The 16586-nt window shown below is 39.2% G+C and overlaps 1 pseudogene; it reads left to right on the top strand.

Moving 5' to 3' along the window:
- Positions 1-10552: 10552 nt before the first annotated feature.
- Positions 10553-13068, top strand: LOC125118879 (non-histone chromosomal protein HMG-14-like; annotated as a pseudogene).
- Positions 13069-16586: the final 3518 nt, after the last annotated feature.

Raw genomic sequence — 16586 nt, 5'->3', positions numbered from 1 at the left:
CCTAGTTGGATTCGTTAACCACTGCGCCATGACGGGAACTCCAACAAACATTATTTTAAAATAATAACAGACACTCCCTGCCTCCTCAAAAATCAGCAGTCTGACTGTCACCACAGTCTAAACCTGGGGCCCAGAAATGGGCCTTGCCAGTCCATCCCCCTTGCCTTCTAATGTGCTGCTGTTTCCTGCCTCTCTTGGGTCGTTCTTTCTACATCCAATCCTTATTCCATCAGCCCTGCCCTTAACAAAGGGTAGCAAATTTGGAGTGAGAACAATCAGACAGAGTACTTATCTCCTCACAGGGTGCCCAGGTACTGCACTGGAACTAACAAGCACCGTTCTAAACATAAGCCTCAGCAATAAGGTCCTGCTCCTCCTCTCCCTCCAACTCAGGCTTCTCCAAAGACCACACACCTATCAGTGCTGATAAATTAGGTGCTATTGTTGCATCCTCTTCCTGCCAGAGACAAACTCATCTTGTAATATGTCATAAGAGATGCAGTTGAGGAGCAACTACAATTCTTTTATAACACTCTATAAGGTGACTAATAGGATAGAAAACTCAGGAGAAACCAAGAGACATAAAGATACTTGTACTTTATGGCCTGAGAGCTCAATAAAGTGCCTCCCCCAAGAGCTTCTCCCATTAGCAAAGGGATTTTTTATTTTAGAAGACTGGTTGACAATGTTATAATTTGGAGGACATGTCATAGAAGAAGTATGCTGTTTATAGTCATACGTCTAGGATAAAGAACCAAATGCATGACCAAAAAGAATAACTCCCTTTTTGAGCCATTATAACAAAACCAATGACAAACATTGGGAGCCTTCTCTGGGAGCATGCACTGAGTGGTTTTATGACGTTCCTAGCAGGCCATTATTTTTAAAGGATAGAATCAGAAAATTTGCTGGTGATACAAGGCAGTATTATCTATTCAAAAATGATCTTTTCTAAGGCCAATATAACCACTGTTTACAAACAGAAAAATCCATATACTACTGAATCTCTAAAATCAAATTTCAACTATTTTGTGAACAGCTGAGAAATAATAACATCAGTTATTTTCCTTTCCTGCTAACAAGAACCCAAATTATCAGCACCTCTAACAATGCCTGACCTTTTAAAATAATGATATTCAAAAGACAGTAAAGAGTACTCACATTGTCATTCTACCGACTCTTAGCTACAAACTTGTTAACAGAAAAATCTTTGTTGAATTAATCCAAAAAAAGTTCAGTCCATTAAAAGGAAACAAAACAAACTTTTATTTCCCAATGTACCATTTTCAACGAACACATCAAATATTTTGAAAAATGCTCTAAACAACTGAAAATCATTTCCATGGAAATGGTTCCTTACATAAGAATCTGTTTCTTACTTGGTTAATGGGGATATTATCCCAATGAAATATTTTAGCGGTGTTCAAATAAGCATAAGAAATACATAATGTATCACTACACTGTCATTTTTTCAATCATGCACTGGTGAGTTATTAACAGAAAGACTAATTTGGGTTGAAAACTACTATAAAACAGTAAAAGGAATTACTTCAGCTAGGAAACCTGAGCTAATCCCAGATCATCGTTTTCTAACTGTGTAAGTGGGCCTGTCATTCACTGTATCTGAGCTTCCTCTGGAAAACAGAGATATATTTCTGTCCTGGCTTTACCTAATATGGAAAGCCTAAGTCAAAGAAGAGCAATCTACTTTTGATCAAAATATATGGCTGTGGTGATATTAAAATGTGTCCACAAATCATTTGATACTCCTTCCTTCAAAGAGTGGAACCTAATTCTTCTCCCCTTAAATGTGGGCTATATTTAGTGACTTGCTTCTAATGAATAGAATGGTAGAAGTGACAGTCTATGACACCTGAGATTAGGATATAAAAGGCATTGTGCGTTCCTCCCTGCTCTTTTCCTCTGATGACCCTCTCCAGGGGAAGAGATGAGCCGTGCTGTGTAGATACACAAGCAGCCCCATGAAGTGGCCCATATGGCAAGAAACTGGGACTTCCCACCAACAGCAGCAAGGAACTGAGAGGCCTCCTTCCTACAGTCATTTCATGACTTTGGAAGTAGAGCCTCCTGCTCCAGTCAAGCCTTGATGATTGCAGTTCATGTCTTCACTGAAACTGAGACAAACCCATCCAGCTAAACTATTTCTAACCCACAGAAACTGTGGAATGATAACTGGTTCTTGTTTTAGACCAATAAGTTTTGGGGTAATTGTTAATAGTTAGCTAATACTATGACCTACCAGGAAAAATACACCTGTAAAGACATGTACAATATGATTCCCTTTTTACGTGGAAGGTTTCCAGATAAATTTATAAAGAAATGAAAGCTTTGGAGTTCCCGTCGTGGCTCAGCGGAAATGAATCCAACTAGGAACCACAAGGTTGTGGGTTCGATCCCTGGCCTCTCTCAGTGGGTTAAGGGTCCGGCGTTTCCGTGAGCTGTGATGTAGGTTGCAGATGCAGCTCGGATCTGGCATTGCTATGGCTGTGGTGTAGGCCGGCAGCAACATCTCCGATTCGACCCCTAGCCTGGGAACCTCCATATGCCACGGGTGCGGCCCTAAAAAAAGACAAAGGACAAAATACAAGGGAAAAAAAGAAAGAAAGAAAAGAAATGAAAGCTTTGACTTAAAAGCTTATAATCAAATTCTTTTAGAGCTTCCAGTATTCTGGGTTATAACGCAGTTAGAAGAAACTGCAATTTTCCATCAGTCACAAGGAACGTTCTGTAGCCCACAGAAGACCCTGTAAGGGATGACAAAGCAGCTCTCCAAGTGGAGATGAGTCACACTTGTAAGAACACTTTACAATTATCCTTAAAACTTGGGCTCTATCTATATTCAGTATTTCAGATTCAAAGAAAATCTTAAGCAAATCTACCAGCTACTAAAAATCTATATTATAAATATCCTGTCTCCTCCGCCAACCCCTGTTTATGAAAATGATGTAAGAGAACCAAAGCTGCAGAAGAATGGAGTTAAAACTACAGTATCAGTCTTCAAACTGGGGTTACGCAAAGCCTTTCCAAGGAGTACATGGACATACATAGTTTTGAGGAAAACAATTTCAACTCAACTTCCATACATAAGCCATCTCTCCTGCAAGCAATCTGCCTGAGATATGCATTATATCTGGTTTCCTTTCCTACTTCTCCTTTCATAAGCATTCTTTTCCATGTTTCAAAGGGAGGCCTATTTCTTTGAATTCCCAAATCTTATTATTATTCCTTCTTCTAGAGTGTAAAACTTCAAGGGCACCAAAAAGATAGTTTAAAATATTGGTGCTTGCAAACTTCATCTACTCAAATCACTGTGAACTAACAGTAGGATATCTCTATTTCTTACCTTGTATACATTTTTGTTAAATGAGAAAGGTGGTAAGACTTGTGTTGGGATGTTCTATATTGAAAAATACTGTAGTGTGGGGAAGGGGTTGTGGGATTGATAACAAAGAATTTTCATTTAGCAACCTAGTCTCTCAATTCTGTCAACTATTGTAAAATAAGGCATTGCTCCTGAGGATAATTCCTGTGAGACTGTTGCCAACAAGGATAAGAAACCACCATTATATGATATCATTTATTTACAAAAGATCCCAACTCAAATAAAATCTAAGGAAAGCTAAAGGTATTAGGGAAAAGGTACTATCATGAAAGCTGATTTTGGAAACCTTTCACATATTAGTTTTTCTCTCTTGAAAATACTGTGATTTAGATAAGGTTGTAAATCTGGGAGCACAATTTATTCTTTACACAAATATTTATTGAGTAGCTTCTATGTACCAGGTACTGTTTTAGATTCTTGGAAGCAATGGTACATAAAAATGAACAAAAATCTAAGCTCACATAGAGCTTATAGAAAGGAGAGAAAAACAATAAACAAAACAAGTAAATGGTATAGCACATTAGCAAGTCATAAGCATGTAGAGAACAAGAAAAGGATGAAGGGCAGGGAGTGCCAGGAAGCACTGGGGATTTTAAGTTAGTTGGGTAGAGTAGCTCCACTTAGAAGAGGACAGCTGCACAAAGATTTGAAGACCATGAAGGAGCAAGACTCGTGCATATCTGGGAGGGAAGTGTGCTGAGTAGAGGAGGGAAAGCATGTAGAAAGACTCTGGGGCAAAGTATGCTTGGCTTGCTCTAGGAACAGGGAGAAGGCCAGTGTGGAGAAGAGTGAGAAAAGCAGAAGAATGAGAGGTGATAGGGTAAACTACTGTAAGAATTTGACTTTTAATGTGGAAGGTGGTCTTGTGGAGTGATATAATCTGACCTACATTAAGCAGCACACTAGCTGCTGCATTGAGAATAGTCTATAAGGGCAGAAACAAAACATTTGGCAAGGCAGTTCTCACAATAATCCAGAAAGACCACGGATACTTGATCCAAGATGGTAGCCAAGGAGGTGATATAAGAAGAAGTGAGATCCTGCATAGATTTTGAAGGTAAAGCCAATAGAATTTTCTGATAGATTGGATATAGGGTGTGAAAGAGAATAACCCTGTATCTATTTTAAAAATTAAACTCAGGGAGTTCCTGTTGGGACACAGTGGGTTAAGGTTCTGATGATATCTCTGTGGAGGTGTGGATTCAATCCCTGGCCCAGCACAGTGGGTTAAGGATCCAGTGTTGCCACAGCTGTGGCATAGGTCACAGCTGCAGCTTGGATTTGATCCCTGTCCTAGGAAATTCCATATGCCACAGGTGTGGTTGAAAAAGAAAAAAAATAATAATAAATTCATAGTGTACAAGTTTTTAGAGGGCACAGTGGAAATGAACCCAACTAGTATCCATGAGGACATGGCTTTGATCCCTGGCCTCACTCAGTGGGTTAAGGATAGTGTTGCCTTGAGCTGTGATGTAGGTCTCAGACATAGTTCAGATCCCGTGGTGCTATGGCTGTGACATAGGCCAGCAGCTGTAGCTCTGATTTGACCCCTAGCCTGGGAACTTCCATATGCTGCAACCCCAAAAAAGCAAAAAGTTTTTAGAAAGGAAATCCCAGACGAGACTCAGATGGTTTCACTTGTAAATTCTATCACATGCTTATGGAAGAAATCATATCAATCTTAGCAAAACTCTTTCAGGAAATAAAGGATTAGAGAACACTGCTCAATTCCTTCTGTGTGGTCAGCATCACCCTAATTCTAAAACATGATAAAAACAGTCCACAAAAGAAGTTTTTAAACCAATAACATTCATGAACACAGATGCAAAAAAAAATCCTTAACAAAATTAGCAAATGAAATCCAACAATATATCAAAAGGATAATACATGATGACCAAGTAGGGTTTATCTCAGGAATGCAAAGGTGTTTAACGTTGAAAGATTAATCAAGGTAACTCACCTTATTAACAGAATAAAAGAGAAAAACTATATGATAATTTGAATAGATACAGAAAAAAAATTCAACACCCACTCATCATATAAACTCTTAGAAAACTAGGAATAAAAGGGAATTTAACACGATAAAGAACATCTTTTAAAAACCTGAAACTTTATATTTAATGGTGGAAGTCTGAATTTTTTTATTTATTTAATTTTAATTTTTTCTTTTTTTTCCTGAAGACCAGGATAAGGTAAGGTTGCCCGACTGTCATCACTTCTATTCAATATTGTACAGGAGGTCTTAGCCAACTCAATAAGGCAAAATTTTAAAGTTAAAAGAAATAAAAGGCAGAAAGATTGGAAAGGAAAAAGTAAAATTGTCTATATTTGCTGATGACATGACTATGGTACATAAAAGCCTAAAGAACTAATAAAGGAATTTAGCAAGGTTGTAGGATAGCAACATTAATTGAAAAATCAATTAGTGTCACAAACAATTAGAAAATGAAATTTTGAAATTGATTCCCTCTATAGTATCAAAAATCATGTAAACATCTAACATATAGCATATTATGTTACATATGATGTAATATATCACATAAAACAATGTAACATAATAAATCCAACAAAAGACTTCTAAGATCGCTGCATTAAAAAACATAAAACATTGTCAGAGTTCTCTTGTGGCACAGTGGGTTAAGGATCCACGTGTTGTCACTGCTGCAGCTCAGGTCGCTACTGTGGCACATGTTTGATCCCTAGCCCAGGAACTTCCATGTGCCATGGCTATGGCAAAAAATTAAAAAATAAAAAATACATATAAAAATAAAAAATATAAAACATCCTTGAGAGAAGTTAAAGATCTAAATAAATGTTGAGATAAATCATTTTATAGATTAGAAGATGCAGTTCTATCAAGATGTCAGTTTTCTCAAAATTAATCTATAGATACAATGCAATTCCAATCAACCTCATAGCAGAATTCTTTTGTAAAAATTAACACGTTAAGTCTAGAATTACAAGAAAAAAATCAAGGGCCACAGAATAGCCAAAACAACTATGAAAAAAAGAACAGAAGTTTCCATTGTGGCTCAGCAAGTTAAGACCCAACACAGAGTCGGCAAGGATGTGGGTTTGATCCCTGGCCTCTCTCAGTGGGTTAAGGATCAAGCACTGCTGTGAGTTGTGGTGTAATTGTCAGATGCAGCTGGGATTCTGCATTGCTGTGGCTGTGGCCTAAGCTGGCAGCTGCAAATCCAATTTGACCCCTAGCCTGGGAACCTCCATATGCTGCCAGTGTGGCCCTAAAAAGAGGGAAAAAAAGAGAGAGAGAGAGAAAGAGAAAGAGCAAAGTTAAGAACTTAAATCAGACTTCATGAAAATTATCATGACAGTGATAATTAAACTAACATTATCAAAGCAGTGTAGTACTGGCATAATGATGGACAAATAGATCAATGGAACTGAATACAGCCTAGAAATTGACTCCCAATTATACGATCCTCTGATTTCTTATAATGGCACCAAATGAATCCCAAAGGAAAAGAAGAGTCCTTTCAACAAATGCTCCTGCAGTAATTAGATCTCCATATCGAAGGGGGAAAAAGTAACATCAGCCCCCATCTCACACCATATATAAAAATTAATTTAATATGTAAAGAATGCCTAAAAATTAATAATTAAAAAACCAAAAATATTTTTCCTTTTCTTTTATCTTTCTTTCTTTCTTTTGTTTTCTTTTCTTTTTTTCTTGCTTGGCTGCCCTGCAAGCATATGGGGTTCCCAGGCCAGGGATCAGATCCCAGCTACCCTTGTGGCAATGCCAGATCCTTTAACCCACTGTGCCAGGTTGGGGATTGAACCTGTGTCCTGTCGCTGCAGAGACATCGCAGATCACAGTGCACCACAGCAAGACCTCCCTAAAATATTTTTTAAATGGACAAAATATTTAAATAGGCACTCCATAAAAGAGGGTACTAATGGCTAAAATGCACATGAAAAAGTACCTGACATCACTCGTCATTATGGAAATGCAAGTTAAAAACACAATGAAATACTACACATCCACCAATATGGCTAAAATTAAAAAGACCGACAATACCAAATGTTGGCAAGGACTTGGGGCAATGGGAACTCTCACACATTGTTTGTATGATAGTAAAAGTGTTAAATGCATTTGGCAAAAGGTTTGGCAGTTTCTCATAAAACTAAACATGCACGTACCCTATGATCCAGCAATTCCTTCTAGGTATTACATAAGAGAAATGAAAGTATATGTCCACAGAAAGACTTACACATAGGATGGACCTAGAAACTATCATGCTAAGTGAAGTCAGCCATACAATGAGACACCAACCTCAAATGCTTTCACTGACTTGTGGAATCTGAAAAAAGTACAGACGGAACTTCTTTGCAGAACAGATGCTGACTCACAGACATTGAAAAACTTATGGTCTCCGGAGGAGACAGTTTGAGGGGTGGGGGGATGTGCTTGGGTTGTGGGATGGAAATCCTGTGAAAGTGGATTGTGATGATCATTATACAACTACAGATGTGATAAATTCATTTGAGTAATAAAAAAAAAAGAAGGCCTTACACATAAATGTTCATGGCAGCTTTCTTTTTAATAGTCAAAATTAGAAACAGCCTAGGTGTTTCTTTAAAAGAGAATGGATAAGCAATCTATGATAAAGTCAGATAAGAATACAACTCAGCAACAGAAGGACTGAGCTACTAATACACGCTAAAATATGCACGACTCTCAAACATTATACGGAGTGAAAGAAGCCATCCACAAAAGGATACATATTGTATGATTCCATTCATATAAAGTTCTAGAACAGGTGAAGCTCACCAGTGGTGGAAAATAAGAAAGACAGTGCTTTCCTGGTAAGGAAGAGAGTATCAAGGGTGGAGCGTTTGCCTGGGAAAGGGCATAAAGGTACTTTCTGAAGTGATGGCAATGTTCTATATCTTCATGGAGGTTTGTATGCATCAAAACTCAGTGAATGTACGTTTAAGATGTGTGCATTTCATTGTATGTAAATTTTGCATCAAAAGAAAAACTTTAGGTGAATACTCAACTCTAATTGGTAATATGAATGCTGAAGTCTATGGAGAGAGTGTACAGATGTCTTCAATTTACTTTGAAATGCATCAAAAAGTAAGATGAGTTGATACAGGAGTAAAACAAGTCAGTAAAATATAAATGGTAGGATCTGGGTGATGGTATATAAATAGTTACCATAAAATTATTCCAATTTTGTGGTAGGTTTGGAATATTCCACAATAAAACCATTTTTAAATTAAAATTAAAAATATATACATAGCAATGTTGATAAACCTTCAAGATAATTAAAAGTGGTTTTTTTTCCAAAAAGCACAATACTTGTATATTGATCTGGAGCTCAATGTTAATAATTAGGTAGAGGTGATTTATCGGGCACTCATAAACTCATTCAAACATTTAACAGTTATTTATTGAGCATCTACTATGTGCCAGGCACTTAAAAGAAAGTGAAAATGCAAGAGTCCACTCAATAAATAATTATCTACTTTCAGCTACTAACCCACTTGGAAAGGAACACTTTAGGGAAATGAGGCATGATAAGCAAGTCCGTCAATATGATTGGTATCTCTTTTTTTTGGTCTTTTTTGCCATTTCTTGGGCTGTTCCCCTGGCATATGGAGGTTCCCAGGCCAGGGGTCCAATCGGAGCTGTAGCCGCTGGCCTACACCACAGCCACAGCAACGCGGGATCAGAGCTGCATCTGCAGCCTACACCACAGCTCAGGGCAACGCCAGATCCTTAACCCACTGAGCAAAGGCCAGGGATCGAACCCACAACCTCATGGTTCCTAGTCGGATTTGTTAACCACTGAGCCACGACAGGAACTCCATTCACAGCTATTTTTTAATGTTATATTTTGCCGACTAAAAAAGTCATTTTCAATATGGAAAATCAATACTGTTAGATAGGAAATAATTGCACAAACACTGGCATCAATTTTAAATTGTTTCTTAAGCATATTTTCAACCTTGGAAGCAGAAAGATTGAGACTTAAGGAAAGAGAAGGCCTCACTAATATAACATGTGATTTTAAAAACGTTGGTATTAAGCTGACAGATTGAGAGAGCTCTAAATGTCATTTCCTCACAAGAAGTTATTATGCACAGTGCTTGAACAGGGCTGGAGGACTTAGCAACAGAAGGGGGGGAAGGTTTCCAAGGAGAGAGGGCTGCTTGTTTCAGAGCTAAACCTTAAGTTCCAGGCCTCAAGGTCTTGACCAGGAAAATGAATGGCCAGCAGTGCATCAGCCTAATAACAGGTCTTGTTTCCCTAGATGACACTGGATTTATTAGATACATATTCTTAAATACAGGATTTCCTAGTTACATCTTGAGGCAGAGCACAAACACTGATGAATGCTTTTGTATGTAAATATATTCTAGTCTGTGAATCCCTGGCTTCTCTCAGACACCAAAGCAAAGTTTGAGGCTGGGAATGGAAAATAATTCCAGTTATATACTGCTCTAATTTACATTCCAACGCTAAATGGGACTCTGAGTAATTTGGATGTTAGGAAGTGTGGTTGAGGGGAGAGACAGAGGATGAGAACTTGCCACCCAAATAATCCGAAGCCCTTGCCTGACACTCTCTCTCTCATGCAGCACTGGGTGCTTCGAAATGCAGTTAGGCTTCAGGATTCAGTTTCCCTGCTTTTTTTCCCAGGGATTATCTTACTCTCTGTTTTGTTTTGTTTTGTTTTTGTTTTTTTCTTTTTAGGGCTGCACCTGTGGCATACGGAGGTTCCCAGGCTAGGGGTCGAGTAAGAGCTGCAGTTGCCGGCCTACACAACAGCCACAGCAACAACAGATTTGAGCCACATCTGCGACCTATGCCGCAGCTTGCGGAAACACCGGATCCTTAACCCACTGAGCAAGGCCAGGGATTGAGTCCACATCCTCATGGACACTAGGCCAGGTTCTTAACCCACTGAGCCACAATGGAAACTCCCTATTCTCTGTTTTGTCCATATCAGCCATCAGATCTTCTATTATTCAAAAGCCTGGTTTAAAAATCTCCTTTTTGACTGCTCCCACCGCTGAGGGAGGAGAGGCAAGGGCCAGGCAGCCCAGCTTCGAGGAGGCTCTCAACAGTGCACCATGGCCCTCAGGCACCTGGCACACGACTGCCCCACCACCACGATGCCCAGGAGGAAGGTCAGCTCTGCTGAGGGAGGAGCCCAAGAGGAGTCTGTCAGCTAAACCTGCTCCTGCAAAAGTGGAAACGAAGCCAAAAAAGGTGGCGGGAAAGGATAAATCTTCAGACCAAAAAGTAAAAACAAAAGGGAAAGGGGAGCAAAAGGGAAAACAGGCTGAAGTGACTAATCAAGAGACTAAAGAAGATTTACCTGCAGAAAACGGAGAAACTAAAAACGAGGAGAGCCCAGGCTCTGATGCAGCAGGAAAGAAACCACGTCTGATTAACACCACACGCCCAGTCCTGTCAGTGGTCCCTGTCTCCCTGCTTGTACAATCCAGAAGAATATTTTTATCAACTATTTTGCAAATGTACATTTTTTAGTGGCTCTAGAAACATTTTTAAGAAAGAGGGAGTCCCACCTCATCCCATTTTTTAAGTGTAAATGCTTTTTTTAAAAAAGAGGTGAAATCGTTTGCTGGTTGTTGTTTATTTTTTGGTACAACCAGAAAACACTGGGATATTGAATATGGGAGGCTTCGATGGTCTTGGGTGTCAGCTTAACATTCCATAGATGGGGGAGCTTTTATATCCTATAATACAAAGCATACTAAATGGCAATTTGGAGTCAGTTGTGCATTTAATGTCTTGAACATTTTAAATTCCTTCTCTTTCCATGTTGTTTTTGATAGAACTGTTGCCTAAAGCAAACCATTCCTTGATCTTGGCTCTTCTTGTCAGAATTTTGTCCATTCTGTAACATCTTTGGTCGTGGTAGTCCCGTTTTCCTAGTTATTTTGTTAATGTGCTGTAAAAGATTGAAAATTTGAGTATGTGGTGTATATGACATTAAACTGTGAATTAGTGGGACTTATGATATAACAGCATATCAACATTAGAAGATACTGGTACTTGCTATTCTGTTAAGGAAAATTTGCCTCCAAATTTTAAGCTGTAAGGTCACTGGAATAACTGTTGAGAAAAGAATCACAGCTAGATGATTTTTTAGATTTTTGGTATATATGTTAAGAATTATGTACAAATTGAAATGTCTGTATACTGATCCTCAAAACAACCAATAAAATCTCAATTATTCAAGAAAATAAAAATAAAAATCTCCTTTTCCTTCAAGGGCCTGGAGAAGGAGTGTCATGAATTTTATCTTTTTTGCCTCCCTTTGATCTTCTCTCTCTTCCCTAAGTATCAAGGTAGATTCGAAGGAGGAAAAAGTCACAAAAAGTGCTATTTTATATCTAGAAATGGAACTGGGGAGAGACACTTGTCAGCATTTGCTTCAGAGGTGAAGCAGGAGTGGGGAGAGAAACATTTGTGGATTCTCTAAATTCAAATTTAGAGTATTTTCATCACTTTGGCAGTGAAGACATGTCTTTCTCCTCTCTGTGCTGCTTCTGCAAAACACTGCCCAATGTGTACAGCATGAGCCCAGAAATCAGCTTCCGTCTCTCCCTCTCAATTCACCAAAATGCCTTCCAAAAGACAAAGAGAATAAGAATAAAAGTACACTATAGACAGCCCTTGTGCTCTGATAAAATGGTGTGTACACACACACACACACACACACACACACACACACACACACACAGAAGCTTTTCCTGTTTGTCCCAAGGGCTTCACCACATCACTGGCTCAAGCATATGAGCAGAGACCATAAATAAGGAGACGTTGCTCCATGACACATAAACCAACTCCAGGCTCAGAACTTAAAATTTCCTTATATTTCAATCTGGTTCTTATATCTTTATCTGTCCTGGTAGCTCGCAGAGTCTTGTGACTTAGTGTCCCAAGTCATAGCACAATAGGATGTAGAACAAAGGCATAGGACAAATGCCCACCATCCCTACCAGTCCCCATCCTACAATTCACATCCTAAAACTGACCCAGGCAACTGGCCCAATTTTATCCCCTGCTCTTATTTCTCCAGATGGCTCTCTTGAAATTCCTTTAACAGAAACAATCTCTCCTATTCATTCTTGCCTCAGAGCATCTGGGGACTAAATTCACTAGCTTTCCTTTTGATCTTAATTCAGCTATTGAGCCAGTCTGAATCTCTTTATATTACTATTAGTCTTTGCTTACTCCACTGTCTGTGTTTTTCCAATTTGTATGTATAATCTCATTTGCATTCTTTGTGAAGCACCTCAAAAAGCCATACCAAGGATTTACTTTGGAAATCTATGAGTTTCTCTCAGCTACCACCCAGTGAAAAACACAAATTCCCTCACTAACGGTTGAAAATTCAAGAGATACCATTTGTTTTTACAAACAATACTTTCATCACATAATTGCTGCTGTGATAGAGATTTTGGGGGTCCCAAGTGACCAAAACCCAACTTCAAATTTACTTAGACACAAGAAGGCAGAATGGGCACAGATTTGAGTCATCTGCTAAGAGTCCAGAAAAAAGCCTCATTCCATTTTTGGTCCTTTCTTCTTCTACGTTGGTTTTATTTTCTTAGAATTCTCCCCAAGTGGTGACAAAAACAACTGCGAACAGTCCTGAGATCAAATCCTGTGTGCTTAGTCCTACCATCAGAAAGAGGTAAGCATTTCCAACAGCCCCTCCAAAGTCCCAAGGAAGATAATGGAGATCAGTAGGCATGGGTTGCCAGTGATCTCCACTCCCTCACTGGCTCTCAGCATAGCAGCTGAGCTTTGGGTCAGTCCTGCTGCTAAAAGGATGGAAAATTCAAAGACATCAGCTCTGATATCCTGTGGGACATGCTTTACCTCACCAGCCTGCTTTTAGGAAGTTATGAGAAGATCCTGCCACTTCAGCAACTGGCAGGTTTCAATTCAGGAGTCAAGGGATGAACTCAGTTCGTACATGGATAAGACCTTAGGGACATGTGAGATACGAAATGTGCAAAGGAGTAACTTTCAAGAAACAATGCCCTCTCAAATGTAAATTGGTACATCCACTATGGAAGACAGTATGGAGGTTCCTCAGAAAACTAAAAATAGAACTACCATATGATCCAGCAATCTCACTCCTGGGCATATACCCAGACAAAACATTCATTCAAAAAGATACATGCACCCCTATGTTCATGGCAGCACTATTCACAATAGCTAAGACATGGAAACAACCTAAATATCCATTGACAGATAAATGGATAAAGAACATGTGGTACATATATACAATGGAATACTATTCAGCCATAAAAAAGAACGAAATAATGCCATTTGAAGCAACATGGATGGAACTAGAGATTCTCATACTAAGTGAAGTAAGTCAGAAAGGAGACAAATACCATATGATATCACTTATATATGGAATCTAAAGTATGGCACAAATGATCCTATCTACAAAACAGAAACAGATCGTGGACAGAGCAAACAGACTTGTGGTTGCCAGAGGGGAAGAGGGAGGAAGTGGGATAGATGGGGAGTTTGGGGTTGGTAGATGCAAACTATTATATTTAGAATGGATAAGGAATGAGGTCCTACTGTAAAGCACAGGAAACTATATCCAATTTCTTGGGATAGACCATGATGAAAAATAATATAAGAAAAGGAATGTGTGTATATGTGTGTGTGTGTGTGTGTGTGTGTGTGTGTGTGTGTGTATGTGTATGACTGGGTCACTTTGCTATGCAGCAAGAATTGGCACAATATTGTAAATCAGCTATGCTTCAATTAAAATATAAATTTAAAAAATAGGAGTTCCTGTCATGGCTCAGAGGTAACGAACCTGATGAATATCCATGAGGATATCAGTTCGATCTCTGGCCTCGCTCAGCGAGCATTGCAGTGAGCTGTGGTGTAGGTCACAGATGCAGCTGGGATCCCGAGTTGCTGTGGCTGTGGTGTAGGCTGGCAGCTGCAGCTCCAATTCGACCCCTAGCCTGGGAAACTCCATATGCCACAGGTGAGGCCCTACAAAGCAAATTAATTAATTAACTAAAAATAAACAACAAACAAGGCCCTCTCTTTTGTTCTCTAACCCAGAGCAGTGGATAGCCATGGAGATTTCCAACAAAGTAAAAATAGTCATGTGGAGGCATCCAAGGACTTGTAGCTCCCTCAGGTTAAGAAAGAGGGACCCTTGGAGTTCCCATCGTGGCGCAGAGGTTAACGAATCCGACTAGGAACCATGAGGTTGTGGGTTTGATCCCTGGCCTCGCTCAGTGGGTTGAGGATCTGGCGTTGCCGTGAGCTGTGGTGTGGGTTGCAGAGGCGGCTCGGATCCCGCGTTGCTGTGCCTCTGGCGTAGGCCGGCAGCTACAGCTCCAATTGGACCCCTCGCCTGGGAACCTCCATATGCCTTGGGAGCAGCCCAAGAAATAACAAAAAAAAAAAGACAAAAAAAAAAAGAAATAGACTTCAGCAACTTCCATACTTTTAGCTCTGAAGTTCTAAATCTAGCTTTTGTGATTTTCATTTAAACATAAGATAATGGTGATTTTAAAATAATTATCCCTGAAGCTTTATTAAAATAATGCAGTTATAAGTACAGAGCATTACTTTTAAGAACTTAATTTGAATTGAAATGCAGACGTCCTAGATTTTAATGCATCATAGCCACCAACTTCGTAAAATTGCATCCACTTTTCAAAGCTTATATCACCCCATGGAAGCAGCCCTTTGGAAAGGGCTCTAATATCTCCATTTAGGCAGTTATAGGCAGGTTTTCATGTAACATTCCCTTAAAAATATTATAAAAGCGCTTTCTACTATGGTTCTAGTATGGTTGAAAAATGTTAAAGGCATTAATTTCATTGAACTACAGGAAAGTTTCAGATTAGAAAATCACGAGTACATTTTTTTAAAAAGAAACATTTTCCTTGTGCTTAATGTGGCCTCAATCACATTGAAACAGCTAAAATTTTGACAAAAGCAATAACCTCTGTCTTTTGGAAAAGCTATATATAAAATGAAGATAATTATTGTAGGTGGAAGATAGTTTTCACTTCAAATAAGACACACATATACTTATCAAGTTATACATTCATGCCACAGTGACCATCATTCCTCAATATTTCTACACAATAAGAGTGGACAAGCCTCTAAATTTCATCAGTTTTCATAACTTTTGAGTTTCAGTCTTAGTAAATCTAGAAAAGGTAGGAATTAAAGAGAATCAAAATACTTGCTTATTTATTTATTTATTTTGCATCTGAGGGCCGCACTTGTGACACATGGAGGTTCCTAGGCTAGGGGTCTAATCAGAGCTGTTGCCGCCAGCCTACACCACAGCCACAGCAATGCCAGATTCGAGCCATGTCTTCAACCTACACCACGGCTCATGGCAACTCAGGATCCTTAACCCACTGAGCTAGGCCAGGGATTGAACCTGCAACCTCATGGTTCCTAGTCAGATTCGTTTCCACTGCGCCACAACGGGAACTCCAAAATGCTAATTTAAATAAGAAATGTCATTACAGAAGATAGAGAAAATGGAAATAGTGATAAAATTACAAATTCTTTTATTTCCTAAAAATGTTGCTTCTATCCTTTCTAAATGCTAGTTTGATATCTATATCTGAGAATATGATCAACAATCTCCAATATGATCCCTTAGTAATCCCCATCTCCTAATTCATGCCCTCATATAGTCTCCTCATACACTGGATAGGGCTGACCTTTTTTTTTTTTTTTTTTTTTGCTTTTTAGGGCTGCATCCGCAGCCTATGGAGGTTCCCAGACTAGGGGTCAAATCGGAGCTGCAGCTGCCTGTCTACACCACAGCCACAGCAACACAGGATCTGAGCCACATCTGTGACCTACACCACAGCTCGCGACAACTCCAGATCCTTAACCTACTGAGCGAGGCCAGGGATCGAAACTACAACCTCATGGTTACTAGTCAGATTCATTTCCACCACACCACAATGGGAACTCCAGGGCTGACCTTTATAATTAATATTACAGAAATGATAGAGTATGACATTGAAAGTCTGGGTCACAAAGACACTGCAGTTTCTGTCTTGCTTGCTCTTGGATCACTTACTCTAGGGTAATTCAGCCTCCATGCCATCATGACACCTAAGTAGCAACTGGAGAGGCCCATGTGACAAG

The sequence above is a fragment of the Phacochoerus africanus genome, chromosome X (assembly GCF_016906955.1).
Source record: "Phacochoerus africanus isolate WHEZ1 chromosome X, ROS_Pafr_v1, whole genome shotgun sequence".
Classification (NCBI taxonomy): domain Eukaryota; kingdom Metazoa; phylum Chordata; class Mammalia; order Artiodactyla; family Suidae; genus Phacochoerus; species Phacochoerus africanus.
This window is presented reverse-complemented; position numbering and strand designations above follow the sequence as displayed.